General features: G+C 40.6%; 1 protein-coding gene and 1 pseudogene across 2 annotated transcripts in view; one reads left to right on the forward strand and one right to left on the reverse strand.

Annotated features, from left to right (window-relative positions):
* The window catches only part of CLEC4D (C-type lectin domain family 4 member D), a 42,264-nt gene extending 31,890 nt beyond the window's left edge, over window positions 1-10,374 (reverse strand). For both annotated transcript variants that reach the window (XM_042945717.1, XM_042945716.1), the window contains exons 1-2: window positions 10,289-10,374; window positions 6,374-6,430 (exon numbers count right to left, since the gene is read on the reverse strand). The gene's annotated coding sequence lies outside the window, so the exon portion shown is untranslated. The remainder of the gene's footprint in view (window positions 1-6,373; window positions 6,431-10,288) is intronic.
* LOC122224198 lies at window positions 10,101-11,053 on the forward strand (annotated as a pseudogene).
* The last annotated feature ends 1,053 nt before the right edge of the window (window positions 11,054-12,106 follow it).

The following is a 12,106-nucleotide window of genomic DNA, read 5'->3' on the forward strand; positions in this document are numbered from 1 at the left end:
CAAATACTTATACATTTAATGAATATTGCCTACGAAAAATTCCTGGATCATAAAGAAGAAAAATGGGAGGACATAATCCAGTCTGGGGCTGGCGTAGGGATGAGGAGGAAGGAAGGAATGACTGAGAAGGTGAGTAGGAGTTGTCTGCCCCACCATTTCCCTACCATGTGCCGGGAGATTCAGAGAACAATATGAGGTTGCATAGTTAGTAAATGACTCACCAATTAGATGACACAGGGTCCCTTTCGAATGTGACAGAGACTCGGTATTTTACAAGATATTTCTCTCCTTCCTTGTTCTAAGACAATGTTATGAAAGGGAGAACATAAAAATGACAAACTCATGCTCACAGACTCAAAGTATTAAGAAAGGAATCTACACTCTTCCAGAGAGAAAAACAAAATACAGATCTCCTCAAAAGAAAGAAATGAAGCTGAGGTGTGACTTCTTATCATTGTACCTGGTTTGCTAGAAATAAATGAAATTATACCTTCATCGGTCAGCAGGCCTATGTTTTCTCACCTCAGGGAAGGTTTGTGCTACGGGGCCAAAAAGAAAAAGTTCCTCGTAACGAACACTATCCCTTTTCCCCTTTGTTTTTCGGAAGATGATGATACTTGGAGTGATTAATCTAAAGGGCACATAAAGGGGCACCTGGGTGGCTCAGTCGGTTAATGGGCCGACCTCAGCTCAGGTCATGATCTCGCGTTCTGTGAGTTCGAGCCCCGCGTCAGGCTGTGTGCTGACAGCTCAGAGCCTGGAGCCTGCTTCGGATTCTGTGTCTCCCTCTCTCTCTGCCCCTCCCCTGCTTATGCTCTGTCTCTCTCTGTCTCAAAAATAAACAAAACATTAAAAAAAAATTAAAGGGCACATAAAGAGGTAGAGTCTTAGGAAGATTTTCAAAGACTTTGACATGAACAAAAGTTGTCAAATTCCAGTAACCCTGAGAACTTAGACACTGCCTCCTGACAAAGATCTCCAAAGTGGATAGACCTGAGAGAAGAATAACGGTTGAGTTCATCCAGAGAAACTGGACTGTTGTCACAGAAAATCTGATGCCATCCACCACCCAGATCCCACACAGGCTGGAACATTGGGACAAGAATTGGTGACCCCACTGAAGATGCACTGAAGATCAAGAGTCCCTCTCTCTTTTACTGGACAACACATAAGCTTCTTGGATCTTCCTGTAATTGCAGTGGGGGGAACGAAGGCCCAACATGACGGAGACCGAATTTCCTACCCGCCAGGCTGGGCACCAGAGTCTCAGAAGCAGATTTATTTTTACTTAAAAACGTGCAGTGATTTGCACACTTAAGTTTGCAGACAAAGAGACACACCCACAGCAACAAAGAGAAAGACGCAGTATACAAGAAACAGTAGCTGTAACCAGGAGAGTCAGCAAGGGAAGTCCTTGGGTGGTTACTGAGAAGAGGGACGGGTCCACTATGGGGCAGCAGAAGAAGGGCACTGAGAAAACCAAATTAAAGCTGAGTGCTGTGTAAGAGACACATTAATTAGAAGGGTTGAAAAATAAGGGCATAACAGAAATAGGTTGTCCAAGAAAAAGCAATTGGCCATGCCGGGAGTGGGGGGAGCTATATGAGAAGCTAGAATTCAATTAGGAAGCAAATTAACACGCAGCTTGAGTCAAAATAACTTACGGTGGGGCAGCTGAGTGGCTCAGTTAGCTAAGGGTCTGACTCTTGATTTTGGCTCAGGTCATGATCTCACGGTTCCGGAAGTGGCACCCCACATCGGGCTCTGCGCTGACAGCACGGATCCTGCTTGGGATTCTCTCTCTCCTCTCTCTCTGTCCTTCCCCTGCTTTCGCGTACCCACTCGTTCTCTCTCATTCTCAAAATAAATAAACATTAAAAAATAAAATAAAATACCTAATGGGATCTAAGCAAATAGAATCCATTTGACCTTAGTGAAATGAGCAATCCCCTCTAAACAAATCAGAATCAAGATATGGGACCTATAGAGAAGGAAACATAATCTTAGCCCATCTTTTGGCCCAAAAGAGTGGTGATCATGTAAAAGTTTGTTGACTAGGGTTGACCCTTGTACAAAACATGGGCACTTGATCATAGCTGTAGTATACATAGAAAGTGAATGTCGATGCATTAAAAAAAAAAATTAAAAAAAAAAAAGGGGGCGCCTGGGTGGCTCAGTCGGTTGAGCGTCCGACTTCAGCTCAGGTCAAGATCTTGCGGTCCATGAGTTCCAGCCCCGCGTCAGGCTGTGTGCTGACAGCTCAGAGCCTGGAGCCTGCTTCGGATTCTGTGTCTCCCTCTCTCTCTGCCCCTCCCCTGCTCATACTCTGTCTCTCTCTCTCTCTCTCTCTCAAAAATAAATAAACACTAAAATTTTTTTAAAAGGACTAACAAGAAATAAGGACATGTTTAGTATGAAAATCAAACAGGAGAATCATAAAAAAAGAAGGAGGAGGAGAAGAAGAAGAAAGAGGAGGAGGAGGAGGAGAAGAAGGAGAAGAAAAGAGTGCGCAAGAGGCAGAGAGAGGAACGATGTACACCAACAATGATGATGAGGAAACCAACATGGGCAAACAGGATGGAAACAACGGCAACAATCCAATGACTCAATGGGAACCCGCAGCTTCCTCTTTGGTGGAGTAAGTAAAGAGCACTAATCTGGGGGCACGTGGGTGGCTCAGTCGGTTAAGCGTCTGACTTCGGCTCAGGTCCTGATCTCAGGTCCTGATCTCGCGGTTTGTGAGTTCCAGCCCCGCGTCAGGCTCTGTGCCTGGAGCCTGCTTCAGATTCTGTGTCTGCTCTCCCCCTGCTCATGCTCTGTCTCTCAGTAATAAACAAACATTTAAAAAAAAAAAAAGAAAGAAAGAAAAAGAAGGAGCAGGAAATAAATAATTAAAAAAAAAAAAAAGAGCACTAATCTGGGGCAGTGTGCTTCTTGGAGGTCAGACAGGCCAGAGTAAACCAGAAGTGGTTATGAGTGAATACGCCTAGACCAACAGTAAAAACCACTTTTCTTTCCATGAGTGCTGTGGTCTACCACCGGAAGATGAAATCCACTGGAAACAGACATTAGACACTTACACTTCTATTTCTTTCAGAGTGTAACACACACTCAATTCCCATTTTCAGGTTGTAACTATTCCCCCAAACCACTGCATATTTTTATATTCCATTCTAATCCTTCCTAGATTGGTCTTTTCCTACTTTGTATTGTCTGTACAACCTGTATATTAGGTTAAGGTTTTTCATTTGCCAATGATAGAAAGAATCCTACTAAAAACTCCCAGAGAAAAATAAGTGTATAACATGGCTGTTCATGCATTTCACAGAATCCAAGAAGGAGATGAACAACCACGTTTCCATAAGTGTGAACCAAGGTAGCTTGGGGGATCACAGACACAAGCGTATTCGGATCTTAAACCTAGGGCTCTGCGGTCAACAAGGTTTGATTCCTAAAACCAGGCCGTGTGTCTCACAGTTCATACTCCGAATCCTTGAGACAGACTTGGATTGTACAGCCTAGACCAAGTAGAGACAAAGGAAGAGAGAGTTGGGTAATCACAAACGTGATTACCAAGCTCTCGGTGGACAAATGCGAAAAGAAAAGAGACAGCAGAGAGCTAAGGAGGATAGCCCTGAACATCCCATTTCACCTCCGTGTTTCCCATTGCCCAAAGATCGTCTTAGAAAATATGCACAGCTTACGGTTCGCTTATTTACTTGGCTGTAGTGTATACTAGTCAGATTTTTGAGATGCCAGAAAGTGGACTGGAAACGGTTAATCTTTCTATGACAAAGTCAGGTATCAAAATCCCAAAAGGTCAGCTAGGTGGGCCGAAAGTAGCAAGAAGCAACTGAGCATGAAGGAATATTAAAATTTGCATTTGTGGGGCACCTGGGTGGCTCAGTCAGTTAAGTGTCAGACTCTTGATTTGGGCCCGGTCGTGATCTCACAGTTCGTGGGTTCAAGCCTCACGTCAGGCTCCATGTTGACAATGCAGAGCATGCTTGAGATTCTCTCTCTTGCCCTCTCTCCGTCCCTCCACGCCCAAAATAAATAAATAAACATTTATTTATTTTGTTTTTAACGTTTATTTATTTTTGAGACAGAGAGAGACAGAGCACGAACAGGGGAGGGTCAGAGAGAGAGGGAGACACAGAATCTGAAACCGGCTCCAGGCTCTGAGCCATCAGCACAGAGCCTGACACGGGGCTTGAACTCACGGACTGCAAGATCATGACCTGAGCCAAAGTCGGACGCTTAACCGACTGAGCCACCCAGGCGCCCCAATAAATAAACACTTAAAATAGTAATAATAATAATAATAATAAAATTTTTATTTGTGTCCAGAGATGTAATTGTCACAGTAAACAGTGCTTTGGGAAAACATCCTCAACACATCCAAGGCTCTGCTACCATACCTATCCACAATCGGGTTGACTTCATTTCCACTTCACAAGTGCCATGGAGACAGAGATTATAAAATATATAAACTCATAGAGCAGAAAATTACATAAAAATGATAAAGCAGAAAATTATTTTTATTATTCAATAAACACATATGTCATATTTACATATTCTGAATCTAGAATACGTTTCTGTCCCAGAAAAGACAAGTGAAAAGGCTCAGCTTAAGCCCCTGCACATCCGTATTATTAGCCAGTTGGACAAAGACAGCATAAAATCTTTTTTTTTTTCTTTTAAAGAGAGAGAGAGAATGAGTGTTCAATCAGTAGAGGGAATGGCAGAGAGAATCTTAAGCAGGCTCGATGCCCAGTGTGGAAGCCGACATGGGACTCAACCCCACGACCCTGGGATCATGACCAGAGCTGAAATCAAGAGTTAGACACTCAACCAACTGAGCCACCCAGGTGCCCCCAACATAAAATCTTTTAGGGAGTAATTAAACATTGGATCATACATCTCTTTAATGTGTGGCAATTTTATTTTATTGGATTTTACTGGAGAGTGGTCTAATTTTATCTTTATAATTCAATTAAAAAAAAAAAACCCTGTACATTACAACTATAAACACCAAATTATATGAAAACAAAGAAAAATCTCAATAAAACACATTGTTTCCTACATGTACCCACCCTGGCATTATGTTATAGATACCTCAAAATCTTTCAATTGGATCACTTTGCACAAAAGACAATTAAAATGTTTAAATAACTAAGGATTCTTGGTTTAATCAAGCTACACTTTTCTCCTTATAAATTCTGTTTTGTATTTGATAACAAAGAACAAAATCAGTGATTTGCATCCCGAATATTCCCCTTTTTTAAACCTCATAGGTACAAACTAAATTACAGAAACACCTCAATTTTAGAAGGCAAAAAAACCCCAAAATTGCATTTAAAAACAAAATTGCTTCAGGGTGCCAGGTGGCTCAGTCGGTTAAGCATCTGATTCTTGACTTGGGATCAGGTCATGATCTCACAGCTGGTGAGATCAAGCCCCCTGCTTGAAATTCTCTCTCTCCCTCTCTCTCTGCCCCTGCTTATGCCCTCTCTTGCTCTCAAAATAACTAAAGAAACTCTTAAAAATAAAATAAATTTTAAAAATTTTAAAAATTGCTTCATTCATGCATGGAAAGCCAATAAAACGGAGATTATTTTAGAGAATACTAAAAGTTTCTCTGAAAAATTCAAAAGCACAAGTTAGGGAAAATGTTTATTTCACTTACTTAGTAAAAAGTTTTAGGTTTTGGCTATAAGACAGGCACTGTATAGAGATTTATACAGTATAGTCACTGCCATCAAGGGTCACCTATTCAACATAAAAACTATTCCACTTGGAATCACTGTATTTCATAATCTCTATCCAGGAGCAGAGTCATTGTTAAAAACTATTAGGGGTGCCTGGGTGGCTCAGTTGGTTGAGCCTCCGACTTCGGCTCGGGTCATGATCTCGTGGTCCGTGAGTTTGAGCCCCGCGTCGGGCTCTGTGCGGACAGCTCAGAGCCTGGAGCCTGCTTCAGATTCTGTATCTCGCTCTCTCGCTGACCCTCCCCCGTTCATGCTCTGTCTCAAAAATAAATAAACGTTAAAAAAAATTTAAAAAAAAACTATTATACATTTTATTCTAAAATTTGTATACCTAAACATTCTCTCTTCCTGAGTGGAGTGCCATGCGCACTGATGATTTTAAATAAGTTTTAGTATTTTAAAGAGAGAAATAAAAAAAAATTAAAAAAATAATAAAAATAATAAAATAAAAATAAAGAGAGAAATAATACTCATCTACTTATTTATCCATTCCAGAAATACAGATTGAGTTCTTATTTTTGCAAGGCAGAGCATTGCCTTAATTTTATAGAATTAAGTCCTGATACCTGTACTTGAAAGCTTCATAGGGAATTCGTACTTACAGTGTCGAAAAATGAGCTCTTGGTGTCCTGTCTGAAATAGTCTTATGCTGCAGGTCTCTTCATATCCGGAAAATTAAAAAAAAAAAAAAAAAAAAAAAATTAACGGTAAATTGAAATCTTGTCATTCCTCAACTCAAAAGCCTTCAATGGCTTTCTATCTCACCGAGAATAACATTTAAAAGTCCTCATCATGGCCTACAAAGTATCACATGATCTGGCCCCTCTACCTCAGGGACCTTCTCCCTGCAAACACATCCACTCACAGTGGCCTTTTATTTGAAGCAATCCTCAAGATTTAGAGTCTTTGTTTTCAACATGACTTAGCCTGGACCCTCCCCTCGGATGTCTGCCTGGCTCAGTTTTTTTCTTCCTTGAAGGTGCCGCTCAAATGTCACTTTAACAGAGAGGCTTCCTAAGTAAGCACCTATGTAAATCAGTATCCCTCCATTACCCTCTATTTCTTCATCCCGTTTTTATGTTTCTCCAAAGCACTTATCATATGATACATGATGTATTTATTTGTTTAATTACTGTTTCATCCCATTCAAATATAATATGTACGAGAACAGGACCTCTGATTTTTGGCTACTTTATACCCCCCTAGGAGAAAACGTTCACATAACATGCAACATAGGTTTTCTGAATGAGTATTAGATGAGGCACAGGCTAGACATAGTTTGTATCAACAACGCTTGTTTGTTTTCTGAATTACACATTAAATTCTGTATTGCCATACAAGCTTGAGCGTCCAAGAGCTGCAGCCTACGTGAGTATTTGCCAAACAGATCACAAAATACTATTGTGGCAGTTACTTAGAAGTACCACCAAAAATTAATTTATCCAAAGGATACTGGTGTGCTGTTTCGAAGGGGCACATGCACCCCAATGTTTATAACAGCACTACGGACAATTGCCAAAGTATGGAAAAAGCCCAAATGTCCATTGACAGGTGAGTGGATAAGGAAGATGTGGTATATATTTATTTTTATATATATATGTGTGTATATATATATATACATATATATATATATGTATATATATATACATATATATATATGTATATATATATATACACAATGGAGTATTACTCAGTAATCAAAAAGAATGAAGTCTTGCCATTTGCAACTACGTGGATGGAACTGGAGGGTATTATGCTAAGCGAAATTAGTCAGAGAAAGACAAATATCATATCACTTCACTCATATGTGGAATTTAAGATACAAAACAGATGAACATAAGGGAAAGGAAGCAAAAATAAAAACAGGGAGGTGGGCAAGACATAAGAGACTCCTAAATATAGAGAACAAAGTGAGGGTTGCTGGAGGGGTTGTGGGGGGAGGGATGGGCTAAATGGACAAGGGCATTAAGGAAGACACTTGTTGGGATGAACACTGGGTGTTATACGTAGGGGATGAATCGCTGGACTCTATTCTTGAAATCATTATTGCACTACATGCTAAGGAACTTGGATGCAAGTTAAAAAATAAAATAAATAAATGAATAAAAAGAAGTACCACCAAAAATTAGTTGGAAAAACCCTGCATATCCTACAATTACCCCACTCTGAAGATTCACGATGCAGGTGGTCCCATAAAGAAGAGTCCTGAGATTCTTCCATACATTCCTCTTAAAGTTGAATAAGACACCATTCTGAAATTAATTTGAATGGTGAACACTTTTTTCTTGGTACACCTGGTGATAACTGCATCCTTTAGAGCTGCCTTCAACAAACCACCAAAGTTTTGGTCATAAGGCCCAGGTTAGGCCATCAGTTTCCCAAGCAGTGAGAACTCACTGATACCCTGGTGAGCTCAGCTCTGAACTCCACTGATGGTTGCAGTGTTTCAAGAACCAACCTAAAAAAAAAAAAAAAAAAAGAACCAACCTAGCCCGTTCTGAATTGGTCAGGAAATTCACAAAGAAGAGTCAAGCAATCATCTTAGTAATTAAGTTAAAATTGCAGGGGGATCATGACAACTAGATCATTTATATTGCAGATAGGCAGGCAAAAAGCTATCTTTAAAATGTGTTCACTTCCTCCCACCCACACGTGATCTGATTTCTTTGAAGTGAAATGTATCACTGTTCATTATATTCCAGATTGACCATGTGGGGAACTGAAGCCGTATTCTACTTTTGGCCATCTTCTGTATTCTCAGAAGACAAATGATATTAACAAGAGACTCTCCACAACTCTGAACGTCACTTGTAGTAAGAAAACGCATGACTCAGAGAAACCACACTGCCTTAAAAGAATCTCGTAATCATCCAATCATCTTGATGAGTTCTCATCATCTTGATTTATTTAAAACCCTCAGCCCCCATCCAAACAACAGATTGAAGTCTAAGCCTCTCCTTTCTTTTACTGTAATAATTATGAAAACAATGTTCTAGATGTGATAGTTCAGCATCCCCAGGGAGTGTTTTCAGGGCTTTTATATGCTAACTCCATAGTTCACACCATTTCTCTTCTATTTCCTCCTATAAAAGAGGATAGCAGATGAGCACCTGTCTAACATAGCAGTCATCATAAAATTATGGAGACTGGTGTTCGAGCTAAGGCCTGAAGATGGACAGGAATTTGCTGGACCTATTGGGCAAGACATCAACACTTTGGCATTATTTTTTTTCTTAATAGTAAAAAGTACATATTTCATATTTCATACAGAAGTGACTTTGAAATGAAATAATGCACGTGAAGATCTTAGCATTTTAGAAAACACTCATTAAGGGTTCAGTTTCACACTCACTCGGGTATCTAATATCTATTATATTGACTCCGGAGGCAAGAAAGATCCCATTTTCACAGCTTTTCACAGAAATAAGACCCAAAAAACTTAACACCAAGCACCACCAGCGTCTTTGCCACAGTTTACTGTATCAACTGTATCAACTCCCTTCAACTTGACACAGTCTCTGTGAATTTCAGCACAGAGATGGGAGATAGGAACCGAAACGATTCATTCCCCAGGGAATAAAGGAGACTTCACTAGCTGTGGGTCACCTGGAGACCACGCCTCCGATTTGGTTTTTACTGGCCCCAAGTTGAATGGCTACATATGGCAACAAGAACAAAGGACTATATAGAACGCTAGGAACATCCCAATTCAATTAAATTACTTAATAAGCTTAATTTTACAGTATTAAAGTAATTTTGGGGGGTGCTTGGGTGGCTCAGTCAGTTGGGCGTCTGACTCTTGATTTCAGCTCAGGTCGTGATCTCACCGTTGGTGGTTTCCAGCCCCACATCGAGTTCTGCACTGATATTGCGGAGCCTGCTTGGGATTCTCTCTCTTCCTCTCCCTCTCTGCCCCTTCCCTGCTTGTGCTCTCTCTAAATAATTAATTAATTAACAAACTAATTTTTTGAGGAAAGAGACTATGGAAATAAAAATAAAGTATTTTTAAATGCTCCAGAAAAAAAAGTATTTGGTCCTACATTTGCTGATAGCCTCTTTGTACAGAGTCACAGAAAATCAGTCACACGGATGAAAAACAAATCGCTTTCCGAAAACAATTTAAGCACAACTATTGTTGGATAAGTTTAGTGTAAGCGACAAAGGTGTGAAGAAAGAATTAATATGGTTATGCTAATAAAATACATTTGCATCACAATTTTAAAGTGCAGGGTCAGCCCTGAATTTGAGTTAAAAGTATGTATCCAGGACCCCGTGGACAGTGGTGCAAAGGGACCCAGGGCCGGCGCTCCGGCCCGAGGGTTCATCTCAATGAATAACTTAAATGACCCCCCCCCCCCCCCCCCCCCGGACTGGAATATCTGGCCTAATTTCAGGGCTGATGGAGGTAATGGAAGCAGATGAAATCACGCCCTGTTGGTTCCAATGCTGGGATTGGCTGCTTTTCGTTGGATTTGGTCCAGGTAATCCCAGAAAGAGAAAAAGAGAGAGAAGGGTACCGTCAGTGAATGACCGCTTTCCATCGGGATCTTGAAGCCAAGTACCACACGGTGATCTCAGAAAGCAGGCATGCAGTCGCTCACTGGTCTGTGGAACTTGAAGAGGAGCAGAATGAGAACGACAAGTTAATAAGAAGCCTGCATCCTCAGGGGTAGAAGAAGAGAAGCTTCTGAAAGAGGAACTGGTTCAGATTGTGCAAGAAAAGAGATAGTTGCAGCCCTTGAGCAGTGCTACCTGAGCTTCCTGGAAAGGGAAGGCAACTGGCAAAAGAGGGCCAGGTTTGCGCCAAAAGAGTCTGGCAGAGAGGAAGAGAGAGAGGGCACACAAATGGGGGAGGGGCAGAGAGAGGGGGAGACACAGACTCTAGGCTCTGAGCTGTCAGCACAGAGCCTGATGTGGGGCTCGAACCCACGAACTGAGATCATGGACCTGAGTCAAAGTCACACATTTAACCACTAAGCCACCCAGGCATCCCAAAGAGTCTGACGCTCCTAGGGAAAAACAGGGCGTGTACCGCAGCCTGCTCCCGTCTGGTGGCAGGTGGCTGGAAATAGATGACTTACTAGTCGGAGGCTCCGCTGACCCCATTAGTGCCGACCTGCTGGCCCACCCGACATACTGAAGCACCACACATATTATGGCAATGCCTAGAACACCGACAAACCAGGATGGGAGACTCACGTGGCTGTATCTCAAATAGTGGCAACTGGTTGTTGAATTTGAACAAGGGTAAGAGAGTCGAGAAAGCCAGGCGAGAGAAGTAGGGCAAGAGTGAAGTCGAAGTCCTCGGCGCTGCGTTGGGGGTGGGTATCCACATTTGCTCATTTCCTCCTGCCATGTTCTGAGACCGACACAGGGTTTCTTCCTTGACCTTCTTCAGCGATTAAGGATTCAGTTTCTTAGGATAATTGTTTTTAAGTTGTAATATTTTATTAAGCCAAACAGTATGACCTCATATCTTAGCTGTAGGGTAAGATTGTTTTTAAGAAAGTCAAATGTAGCATTGATCCTCACTGACAGTTTTCTGTTTTTATCACTCCCCAAATAAATAAATGAATAATAAATAAATAAAGTATTGATCCTCACTGAACGTTTTCTGTTTGTTTTTATCACTCCCTAAACAGATTCTGTTTTCTCTTCAAATTACTTTTCTCTCTCCTTGAATTACTTTTAGAAGCCTTCAGGTAATGTACAGAACTGCCTAATGATGACAACAGAAAATAGTAATATTATTGAGGTTTCATGATGTCAGTGAAGGTGTCTCTCAACAAAGGGAAAGAAAGTGTTTCTTGTATCCAGTAGGGATTTGGCTTGTGTCTGTATTTAGTAAGCACATATTATTTATTAGCAATGACATGTAATAAAAAATACTTACCATTTAAAATTTTTTAAAGTATATATCCATAACATATTAATTTTTAAAAATTAAAAAATTTTAAATCAGCTTCTTCCAGCTGAACAATGACCATCCTTAACATGGTGACTGTAGTCTTGAAATGCTATTTTCCACTAAGAGAAAGCCAAGTTTCTCATAAAAACAGATGACTTCATGTCTGGGGGAAGGAATCTGGAATGAACCTCAAATCACTCCAAATAGCAAGGAAGTTATCAAATACTTCCAAGATTGTGTCTGAAATACTCAGAAGTCAACTTGAAGAGTCTTTCTCTGGTCAAAAATAATATTATTTGATCTTTAATAAATCAAAAAATAATAAAAAAGAAGAATTCCAATGTATTGCCACCCATCCAATATTTAAATCCATGAGTTTATAATGGCATTATAAGAATTAATTGAGGGGCACCTGGGTGGCTCAGTC

This window comes from Panthera leo, chromosome B4 (genome assembly GCF_018350215.1).
Source record: "Panthera leo isolate Ple1 chromosome B4, P.leo_Ple1_pat1.1, whole genome shotgun sequence".
NCBI lineage: Eukaryota > Metazoa > Chordata > Mammalia > Carnivora > Felidae > Panthera > Panthera leo.